Source organism: Gekko japonicus, unplaced genomic scaffold (genome assembly GCF_001447785.1).
Source record: "Gekko japonicus isolate JY-2015 unplaced genomic scaffold, Gekko_japonicus_V1.1 scaffold4, whole genome shotgun sequence".
Lineage (NCBI taxonomy): Eukaryota > Metazoa > Chordata > Lepidosauria > Squamata > Gekkonidae > Gekko > Gekko japonicus.
In genome coordinates this window covers 2,456,317-2,466,670 of record NW_015165234.1, presented here as the reverse complement: position 1 = coordinate 2,466,670, position 10,354 = coordinate 2,456,317, and the positions used below count along the sequence as shown (strand labels likewise).

At 42.6% G+C, this 10,354-nt stretch overlaps 1 pseudogene; it reads right to left on the bottom strand.

Annotated features, from left to right (window-relative positions):
* Nucleotides 1-327: 327 nt before the first annotated feature.
* Nucleotides 328-1,257, bottom strand: LOC107109206 (annotated as a pseudogene).
* Nucleotides 1,258-10,354: the final 9,097 nt, after the last annotated feature.

Below are 10,354 nucleotides of genomic sequence, written 5' to 3'. Positions count from 1 at the left end.
ACCAAGCACAAGCCGGCTGCTTCGTCAAGCTCTAGTAGCTTTTAGCTCAATAAGCCTTATACTCTTTTGACTGCCAACAGTAACTGTTTAGGATTTCCACTGATATCTTGGGGCTGTTGGCAGCTACTGACATTCTATTGTATTATCTTGTTATTGTAAATGTTTGGGGAAATTTTGTACACTTAATAGTGACTATCTAGTATAAAGCAATTGTATTCAGCATATTACTTATGTTTTAGAGTGTATTATTGGTTCTACATTGGCCCCAGTTTTGCTTTCTTTGTTGTGTGATTACTGGGAGGTCTGTTTTGTTTGGATTTGGCTTCCTCAAAGGTTGCCAGCTGCAAAAATCATCATCACCTTATATTTTGGAATTCCTTTTACTATATACACCCACTTATGAGCCAGTTTACATGCTATTTCTCTGGCCTCCACACCTGTGTTCATCGGAAGCACTTTGTTGTAGCTGAACATTTTAGTGATAAACTCTTTGTATTCACCAAGCACATCATTGTACAATGCTCTTGAGGTAAGGGTAGGTTTCTCAGACTGGGATTTCAATGCTGCTACAAACTTTGGGTGACAATGGCCTTGACTGACAGCACTGTACGCACTTAAACAGTCAACGTGTCTTCTGCCTTCTACATCCCAAACATCAGGGCTTTTTTTCTAGAAAGAGCCCAGCAGGAACTCATTAGCATAACAGGCCACACCCAACAGAAGAAACTCATTAGCAAAGTAGGCCACACCCTGACAGCACATTAGCATATTAGGCCACACCCTATGTCACCAGAAGTGTTGTCATCCAGCCACACCCACCTTTTGCTTCTTATTCTGTTTACCTTGTTTGTTGTAAAAACCCAGGACTTGTTTTGTAGCAGGAACCCTTTGCATGTTAGACCACACACCCCGAATGTAGCCAATCCTAATGAGGTTCTGCTGTTGGGTGTGGCCTATTATGCTAATGAGTTCCTGCTGGGCATGGCCAACTCAGGAGCCAGCCAGAACTCCGTTCCTGTGCGTTCCTGCCCAAAAATAGCCCTGCCAAACATAAACACATTTTCCTTTTTCAAGAGCAACAGGGAGTGCATAGTAGTTATGTGCACCATACTTGGCCTCCTGCTCATATATGTAGTCAGATGGTGGTGGGCACTAGACCATTTTCTTAGTTACAACAGACATAGCTGAAGTCACTGAAGCATGAATACCGTGATGGAGAACAGCAGACAGTTGTGGATGTGCAATTTTTGAAAACATGATTGCAATAACAGCAGATCTCAACAAAATGACTCCTCCCGCTGCCAAGTGCACCACGAGAAAGATGAGGAAAAAAGGCAGCGGCCAAAATAGAAATAATAAAAAAGTTATAAATTTGAACTGTGTAAAAGGTTATACATTTGAACTGTATCCAGCGATTTATTAAGAAATATTTCTAGCAAAAGTAAAACTGAACTATGAATTTGATAATTGCAGTGGGACTATCTTTAGCACGAGTGTGGATATAACAGATTCCTACATAGAGAAGTGATTGGTTATGGAGAGTTTGTCAAGCACCTAATGTTGATGGATAAGCTCACAGTTTATTAGCACACTAGAAATAATGCCCGTTGCAGAAATAAATACAACGGGATCTAGAAAGAGGCTCTGGGAGAGTGCTCTGGCTTTGGGGAAACAGTGTCAGTTTCCTGTGGCGACCTCAGCAGGGTTTAATGACAGATTTCACTGTTTTCTCCAGAGGGACTGATCTCTGCTACCTGAAGAGCATTTGTATGTTTGAGTTATCTGTAGCCCTCACCTGGAGAGTGGTAACTATTGTTACCCATTCTCCTCTCCCCTATGAGGAATGTTATGCAACTGAAAATCCCAACTGCCTTGCGGGGGGGGGGGAGTTTGAGGTGTGGAATGGGTGTGGATTGTTGTTACAACAATGAGGTGTGGATTGTTGTTACAACAACAATCAGCTTCCATATGCAAAAGACCAGGTTGTCGCAGCAGTTGTGGTGTGGGCGGGACCTGGGCTTTGCCTTCTGATTGGTGGCGATATATGCTGAGGAGCAGTGCCATCAGCCATACACTAAGGGAGTGCATTTCAGAATTAGAACTTTGGCACCCACTATTCAATTATATATAAGGAGAGATATGGGAAAGGAAAGATGGTTCTCAAGGTAAATTTAGTAGAAAATGGTTTCACTTTATCAAATATTGGAATCTGTACAGTTCACTTGGTGGGATTAAGGAAGAGGTATTAGAGTGTATTTGAAGACAATTGCCTCTCATGCAAAATACAAAGATTTTACAAATAGGCAATGTATACATGTGTGTGTATAATTTTTTGTATTTTTGTGTTTATTAATAAAATAAAACCCCACAGTCTATGAGGTGTTACAAGAAGTCTAGCATGCCAAACACAATGTATAATTTACTCTGATAACCTCTAACCCTTTTCATTGTCTGATGTATTAAGTTGAATGATACATGTAGAGATATAATTTTAGGTAATTAATTAGTTAAAGTTTGTTCTGCTTCTATACGGCTTGTGCCTATAACAGAGACTGACTGACTGACTGACAATGGAACATATGTGGTTAATGTCTTAGAGAGTAAGTCTATGCAGGTCCATTCAGAAACCTGATCTGGTCTGTCAACCCTGGCTGACAAAAAAGAAAAGAAAAGCAAGAGACAGCAGGCTGTGGAACTGTTATTTTTCTTTTGTACTATTTATGACTCACAAAGGTACACTTTAGTTCAATGTAAAACTGTTTAATCTCCAGCATTGCTCAGTTTGAAAGCCAGCAATTTATTACATACATAGAGTATACCTGCTTCATGAAAACACAGATTTATAAACTTGCTCTCTGAAGTTATTGGGGTATGTAAATACACTTTTAACCACAAAATCTTGGACATTCTGTCTGTTGAGACTGGCCTATTTTTCTAAGTAAAAGTCAATGTAGTTTTGCAACCATTTTTGGACTTTCTGGCAAAGCAAGCATTACTTGGTGAAATCCTTCATTTTAGTCAACCATAACACCTGCTGGTTTATTAAAAATGAAATGTTTATAGCATTTCAGAAGGAGTAACAGATGGCAAAGTATGGCTGGGAGAACTAGCTGGTCAAGGAAGATGCCTGTCCCATAAGTGTGAATATGAACAATAAAATAAATTCTATGTAATATTACATATTAGTAAAAAGAAATTATTTTTCATTTGTGAGAATGCATGTGTTATGTGGTGTAGTTGCTCTGCAAGGCCATAGAGGCATAGAGGCCAAGACCTTCCCCTGATATTGCCTCCCAACTCTGGGATTCAGAGTTTTAGTGCCTCTGAATGTGGAGGTTCCCCTCAGACACCATGGCTAGTAGCTATTGATAGATTTATCCTTCATGAGTATATCTAATCCTCTTATAAAGCTGTTTATTCATGTGGCCAGTGTCTAAATACATCTGTAGCTAAATCTATGCCTGAAGATGCTTCTCTATCAGCAGTTCATTTCTCCCCTTGTTACTCTGCTGAATGGAATCCTTCTATACCACTTCTACTCCAGCTTCATTTCGACTGCAATAACCAGCGCCCTGTCAGCAATTTCCACCTATCACTGTACACTTTCAAACTCCCTGGTTTTTGTGCCATTCCCCTTTCTTCCAACTTAACAAAGTTCCACTGGGGTTAATAGAATCAGTACTGAATGTTCTAATATTTGTTGTTGTTGTTCAGTCGCACAGTCGAGTCCGACTCTTGTTTTAATATATGTGCAGCAAATACTGACTCTTACTGCCCTCTGGCTTCACTACTCAGCATCTGTTGATTGAAACCAGGCCTGTTAGCAAAAGTCCCCACTACCCAAGTGCTTCAGCAGGTGGCACTGCATCTCGGAGCCAATCTGAAATCTATCCATTCCGCTATTTAAAAACACCTTCACCATATACTTGCAGCCCAGTTGTTGCCTCAACACTGCCTCCTAAGGACTATGCAGGCGAAGTTATTAATTATCATTGTTTGGGAGGCCAGATGCAGACCTGGTTTCCATCATCCTGGCTCTCACCAGATGTAAGAATCAACACTGCTTTTGTGAGCTTTAGCAAGCAGCACTGACACAGCAACTGATGATGGTTAGCAAACCCTAACTTATCATCCTTTCCTCAGCATGTTTCTAGCTCTCTTGATTAAACACAAAGCCAGACGTGCAAAGATATTTTGTGCACCTTCCTCACCAGAGTCTGTGCCTTTCAAACAGCATGCCCTAAAAGGACCACAGCAGTGCCAAGTGGGGGCAAAACAGGCAGTTTACTAGTCTAGGGTTGCCAGCTCAGTGCTGGCACCATCAGGAGATGTGGGAAGCAGAGTCATGATGAATAGAGTTGCATTGGTGTCACAACACTTCCAGAGGAAAACTGGAAGTGACATCATCACATAGATACCACAATGCTGATCACACACATGCACCCATTTTGGTCCTGCTGCTCCACTGAGAAGCAGTAGGAGCAGCAGGGCCCAGGCAGGCTGGACAGCCACCAGCGACAGACTGGTTAGCCTGCTAGTTAGGGTTGCCAGCTCCAAGTTTGGGAACTCCTGAAAATTTGGGGGTGGACCTAGGGAGAGCAGGGTAAAAGTCCATCCTCTAAAGCAGCCATTTTCTCCAGGGGAATTAATATCTGTATTCTGGAGATCAGTTGTAATTCTTGGAGATCTTCAGGCCCCAACAGGAGGTTGGCAACCCTCCTACTAATCTCTAAAGCTCATATGAAAGCTGTGCTTACATGTTTTCAGCTACTGGAGAGTCACTGTGGTGTAATGACTAGAATGCTCAACTGGGATTGGGAAGACTTCAGTTCAAATCTCAGCTCCCCAGGTGACCTTTGGCCAGCTGTTCTCTCTCGGCCTAAGCGACTTAAAGAGAGACACAGTGTTGTGTATCAGTTTAAGAGTGCTGGAATAGGATCTGAGGGAGTCAGGTTTGAGTCCCCACTCTGCCATGGAAGCTTGCTGGATGACCTTGGGCCAGTCACTGTCTCTTTCTTAGCTGAATGTACCCAGGGATACTGCAAGTTTCACTGTGACCCAGTTTAGTTGAACTTACTGGGCTTGATGGTTGGGAAAGGCAGTGAGCTGATCCCAAGATCAGTTTGTGGCTGCACAGTAACTGTGTTACTTATTAGCTGTACTGGAGTGTCCTGGTACCTTATTTTGCATATGCACAGTATTACTGTTGTATAACTTTTGCAGATTGATATTTTGCCTGCTTTTTCACTTGCACCATTATCAATTGAATGTGTGTATTTGACAAACAACTTGTTTCAAAGGTAAGTCCAAAAATCATTTTTTAAATGGTTGATGATGGCATTGATCAAACAAGCAGTGGGAACTGGAGCAGAATGGTTGGTCCAGCATCTTTAAAAAGAGATGTAAGGGTGGGGTCAAGAATCTAAACAATTAACATGGTGGGAAACTCCCACTCCCACAGCTCTTTGAAAAACGATGCACACATGGAAACCCTACTGGATCATTCATATTGGTGACTAGAGATGGGCACAAACCTAAAAAAATCCAGTTCAGTTCGGGGTTTGGGACTAGCCTTAACCCCCAAACCAAACCAAGCCAAAAGGCCCCAGATTGAACCAGCGAGTTTGGTTCCCCCTTGCAGCCATTTCAACCTAACAGTGGGGCGGGTGCGCCCCTCAGCTGTGAGGCTGAAATGGCTGGCAGGTCAGCTGCAGACCCACACCACTCAGCTGTTACGTTTAAATGCCCAAAGAGCCAAAGAGGGCAACAGTCTGGCAAATGTTTGGGGGCTCAGAACTGGACGAAGTTTGTGCCAAATTTTGGCTCATGAGCTGGTTTGTACCCATCCTTATTGGTGACTGTAACCAACTGACAAACATTACTTGGAGACAGCAAAATGTGGGATCAACTTTAAAAATAATTCATTGTCCAAGACATTCATGACACATAGGCAGAGCACAAGTATGCCTACCACTGGGTTGTAAGAGACAATGTGCATACATGAAAACCAATTGCACTTGAGTACATACATACTGTACTTGGTGAGAAGCCAACAAATGTTTCAGTGGGATCTCAATATGATCATTGATAAATTGGTGGCAAGATCATGAGTGGCAATAAGGACATCAACCAAACTCAATGGAGTTAGAACATTCGTAAACCTTCGTCACAGGGTTGTTGTGAGGATAAAATGGAGGAGGGAACAATGATGTCGTAAGTTGCTTTGAGTGTCTATTAAGGAGAAATCATAGTATAAATCAGGACACAGCTTTTATTTTTCATTTTATTTTATTTTGAAAAAAGGGTACTGAAACTCTCAAAAGGGCAATGAAGTTTTCAGTCTGTATACTGAAAACCCATGAGCTTTTAAACATTTTTAAAAGAATTTTGTTGAAGAGGTTCCGGAACTCCATTCCAGCACATTCCCCCCAGGAAAAAAGCCCTGAATCAGGATATAAATGAGGAAATGTGGTATTAAAAATATCATAATCCACTGGTTTCTAGGCTTACCAAGGTCCAGCGGGGGATTCGTATTTCTTGCCAGGAGCCTTGTCGCAGGGACGGCTCCACACGCTGCACCCGCCGTCGCCAGGATGTGACGCTCTGCGTCACTCTGGCAACGGGGCTGTTTGGAGTCCCGTTGCCAGAGCGACGCGGAGCGTCACATTCTGGCGACGGCGGGTGCAACACGTGCAGCCGTCCCCGCGGCAAGGCTCCTGGCAAGAAATACGAATCCCCCGCCGGACCTTGATAAGCCTACTGGTTTCTGGTAGAGAGTACTTCTCCCATATGCCAGTTTATGAGGAAAAGTTCAGTTTTACCACTTCTCTTATCACTAGTCAAATCAGAAGACCATTAGAAGGGGAGAGGAGGGAAAGAAAAGTAAAAAAGAGGAGTTGGCAGGAAAGCTGCAACAATAAATTCTGCCTGTAAACAGTCTATGTGATCCAAAGGTTTCTATTTGGGAAGTGCAGTTTCACTCAGGCTCCACAACTGATTATGCAATTCTCTGTTGAAGTTGCCAAATAAACATGACTATTGTGAGCAGTTCCTGACCACTGTTTATGGCCTTCTTTCTCAGCCATTATAAGAGATGAGGAGCAGCAGCCGCTCTGTCTCTCTTAGCTTTTGTTTCCTTGTAACATTTGCTACAGCATATAGCATAAGTATAATCAAGCTGTGCTTTTCTCTGCCTGTGTGAGCCAATGTGAGAGGGATAGGAAGTCACACAGTATGATGGTGTCGCATTGCCTTGTTGTCGATGTTTCAGGGAAGAAAAAAGATAAGAGATGTGAAGAGACTCCTGCTTTATCATGCAAGGCCCATCCTTTAAGGATCCCCATGCTTTCCATGGCTGTTTCTTTTTCTTCTGCATCATTCTTGGGAGGACGAAGCAGGCAGAAACCTACTTTAGCATCACAAAATGAAACAAAGTGATTAATTTTATTTATTTATCAAATTTATATTCCGCTCCCTGTACCTCAGATGGGATTTGGAGCAGCTAACAGCATATAATATACACCCGATAAAAACAATATTAAAAATACAATAAATAAACTTTGAAAATATAAAACAATTTAAAATTGATACCCGTTAAAATCTATCCACTATCAAGCAAGGTAGGATATGTGGATGGCGAAGATGCAGCTGAAGCCTTCCAGATGCCTGGTGAATCACAATCACCCAAAGGCTGCCCGAAAAAGAGCAGCCTTGCATGCCCTGTGGAACCTAGGAAGGTCCCACAAGGCATGCACCCCTATAGGCAGCTGGTTCCACAGGATCATGGCCACTACTGAGAAGGCTCTTGCCCTTGTTGACACAAGGCAGACAGTTCATGAACCAGGGACCTTCAATAAATGCTGAGATGAAGACTGGAGAAGATAGGGAGAATCATGCCAGTAGAGGTGGTCCCAAAGGTATGAGGGCCCCAGGCCATTTAGGGCTTTAAGGGTAAGTACCAACACTTTATATTGGCACAGCGAACTAATTGGGAGCCAGTGCAACTGCCGTAGGATAGGTGTTATATGCGCTGACCAGGACACTCCTGTCAGCAATCTGGCAGCTGTGTTTTGGACCACTTGCAGTTTCTGAAGCATCTTCAAAGGTAGTCCTGCGTAGAGTGCACTACAGTAGTCCAATCTTGAGGTGACCATTGCATAAATTACCATAGCAAGGTCCTCCCAAGACCGTTGGTTGGCCCAGCATAGATAGTAAAACACAATCTTTGTCATTGAGGACACATTTATCCATGAAAAGCAAAGAATCAAACCATACCTCCAAACTCTTGACAGAGCCTACCATAGAAAGTCAGCCCCCATCAATAGTTGGTAGAAGTGGGCACCCCAGCAGTCTGTGCTTCCCCAGTGGTCTGTGCTTCCCCAGATCTCTGATTTAGATAGATTTAGCTTCAACCCACTCTTACCTAACCATTTTACCACTGCATCCAGGCAGGAGGCCAAGACCAGAATTTAGCTACCAGTCGCTCCTTAGATAAGAGGTAGAGCTGGATGTCAACTGCATATTGATGGCACCCCACTCCAGATGTCCTGACAATCTCCTCCAGAGGGTGCATATAGATGTTAAATAACATTGGGGGGAGAATTGACCCCTGTGGAACTCCACAGGTTAGGGCCCACAGTGACAACCTCTCTCCTGCCACAATTACCGTCTGGGATTGACCCTGAAGGAATGAGGAGAACCAGCACAAGGCCATACCCCTCACACCCAAGGATGCTAGGCAGCTGACCAGGGCCAAATGGTCTACTGTGTCAAAGGCAGCTGACAGATCCAACAGGATCAGTAGCGCTATCCCACCTGCATCAAGGTGACAGACAGACAACCTTTATTGGCATGTAAGAGATAAGATTACATTGAAATTTAGGAATACATCAAAAGTATGACTGTCAGCCAAAAAAAAAAAGAACTGATCAATTAATAGTTTCCCTGGTTCGAATTACAGATTGAAGAAAACAGGCAATATTAAAAGTTATAGAAGAGTTTTGCCCTGAGAGTAGCAACTGGACCTTGACACTCTCAGGGAGACCACGCCATGTAAAAAGAAGGGTGTCCAGAAATTTTTCTCGAATCTTAGTATAAAATGGACAATTTAAAAGAACGTGAGAAACGGATTTGATAGCACCCTGACTGCAGAGGCATTGCCTAAGTTCATAGGAGATTTTTTGGCATCTTCAAGAGAAGATGGCCGATGGCAATACGTTAAATCTGGCTAACATAAATGCCCTTCTTTGATGGTGATCAGTTAGAGAACAAAAATAAGTAGCTGTCTGGCCCAGTGTCTGGTATAATCCCAGATGAACTGGGAAACAGGTTTTCTTGGCTGCCTCAGTCAGGCACTGAAATTGAATATCTAGAAGCCTGCATTTAATTGTATAAAATATTGTGAAGACAGATGATAAGTAAAGCGGGTCTAGATGTATTCCTAAGGACCTAATTTTTTTTTGGAGTAATTTCAGCCAATTAGGTTTATAATGATCTGTCAGCATTAAAAAGGTAAAGGAATTCAGGTCAGGATTAAACAGAAGGTGCAGCCAGAATTTGATGATCAGAAGCCAGGCCCGAGTTTCCAGCAGCATCTGTCCAGTTTCAAGACAGATCACAGCATATGGGACACAATTAAGGACTCCAAGGGTTTTCCTCAAAAAAATTATAAAAATTGTGGGTCATACTTCTGATGGCACCTGGTATTTCTGGCCACTGTGTGACACAGAGTGTTGGACTGGATGGGCCTTTGGCCTGATCCAACATTAGCGTCTCTTATGTTCTTATGTAAACCTCTGCTGATTGGTTAATTGTGCTTATCCAAATGGGAGCGCCATATAGAAATTGTGAACTAGATTTTGCATTGAAGGCTTTTAAGGCCATTGGGACATATCTATTGCCTCTCAAGTAGAAAAAGTGGGCGATGGCCTCAGCACTGTTTCTTGCTAGAGTAATAGCACATTTGTGATGAGTAACCCAGCTCCCATTGTAGTAGAAATTGATCCCCAAGTATTTAAATTATTTGACCTGCTCAATGGGATTTTCCTGGATTGTCCATGTGATCTGTTTCCAGGATTTGGAAAAAACTAGGATCTTTGTCTTCCCATAATTCAAAGTTAACCTGTTGTTGTTACAATAGGTCAAGCATTGGTGTAAAAGATGCCTCAATCCAATTCAAGAACATGAGAGTAGAACGGTGTCATCTGCATATAAAAGAACTGGGATATGGCGTTGGCCAATTTTGGGAACATGTCCATCAATTTTGAACAATGATGGAGCCAGGTCATTTAGAAACAAATTAAAAAGTGAAGGTGCAAGGACTGCATCAAGGTGTAACTGGAGATCACCAACCAAA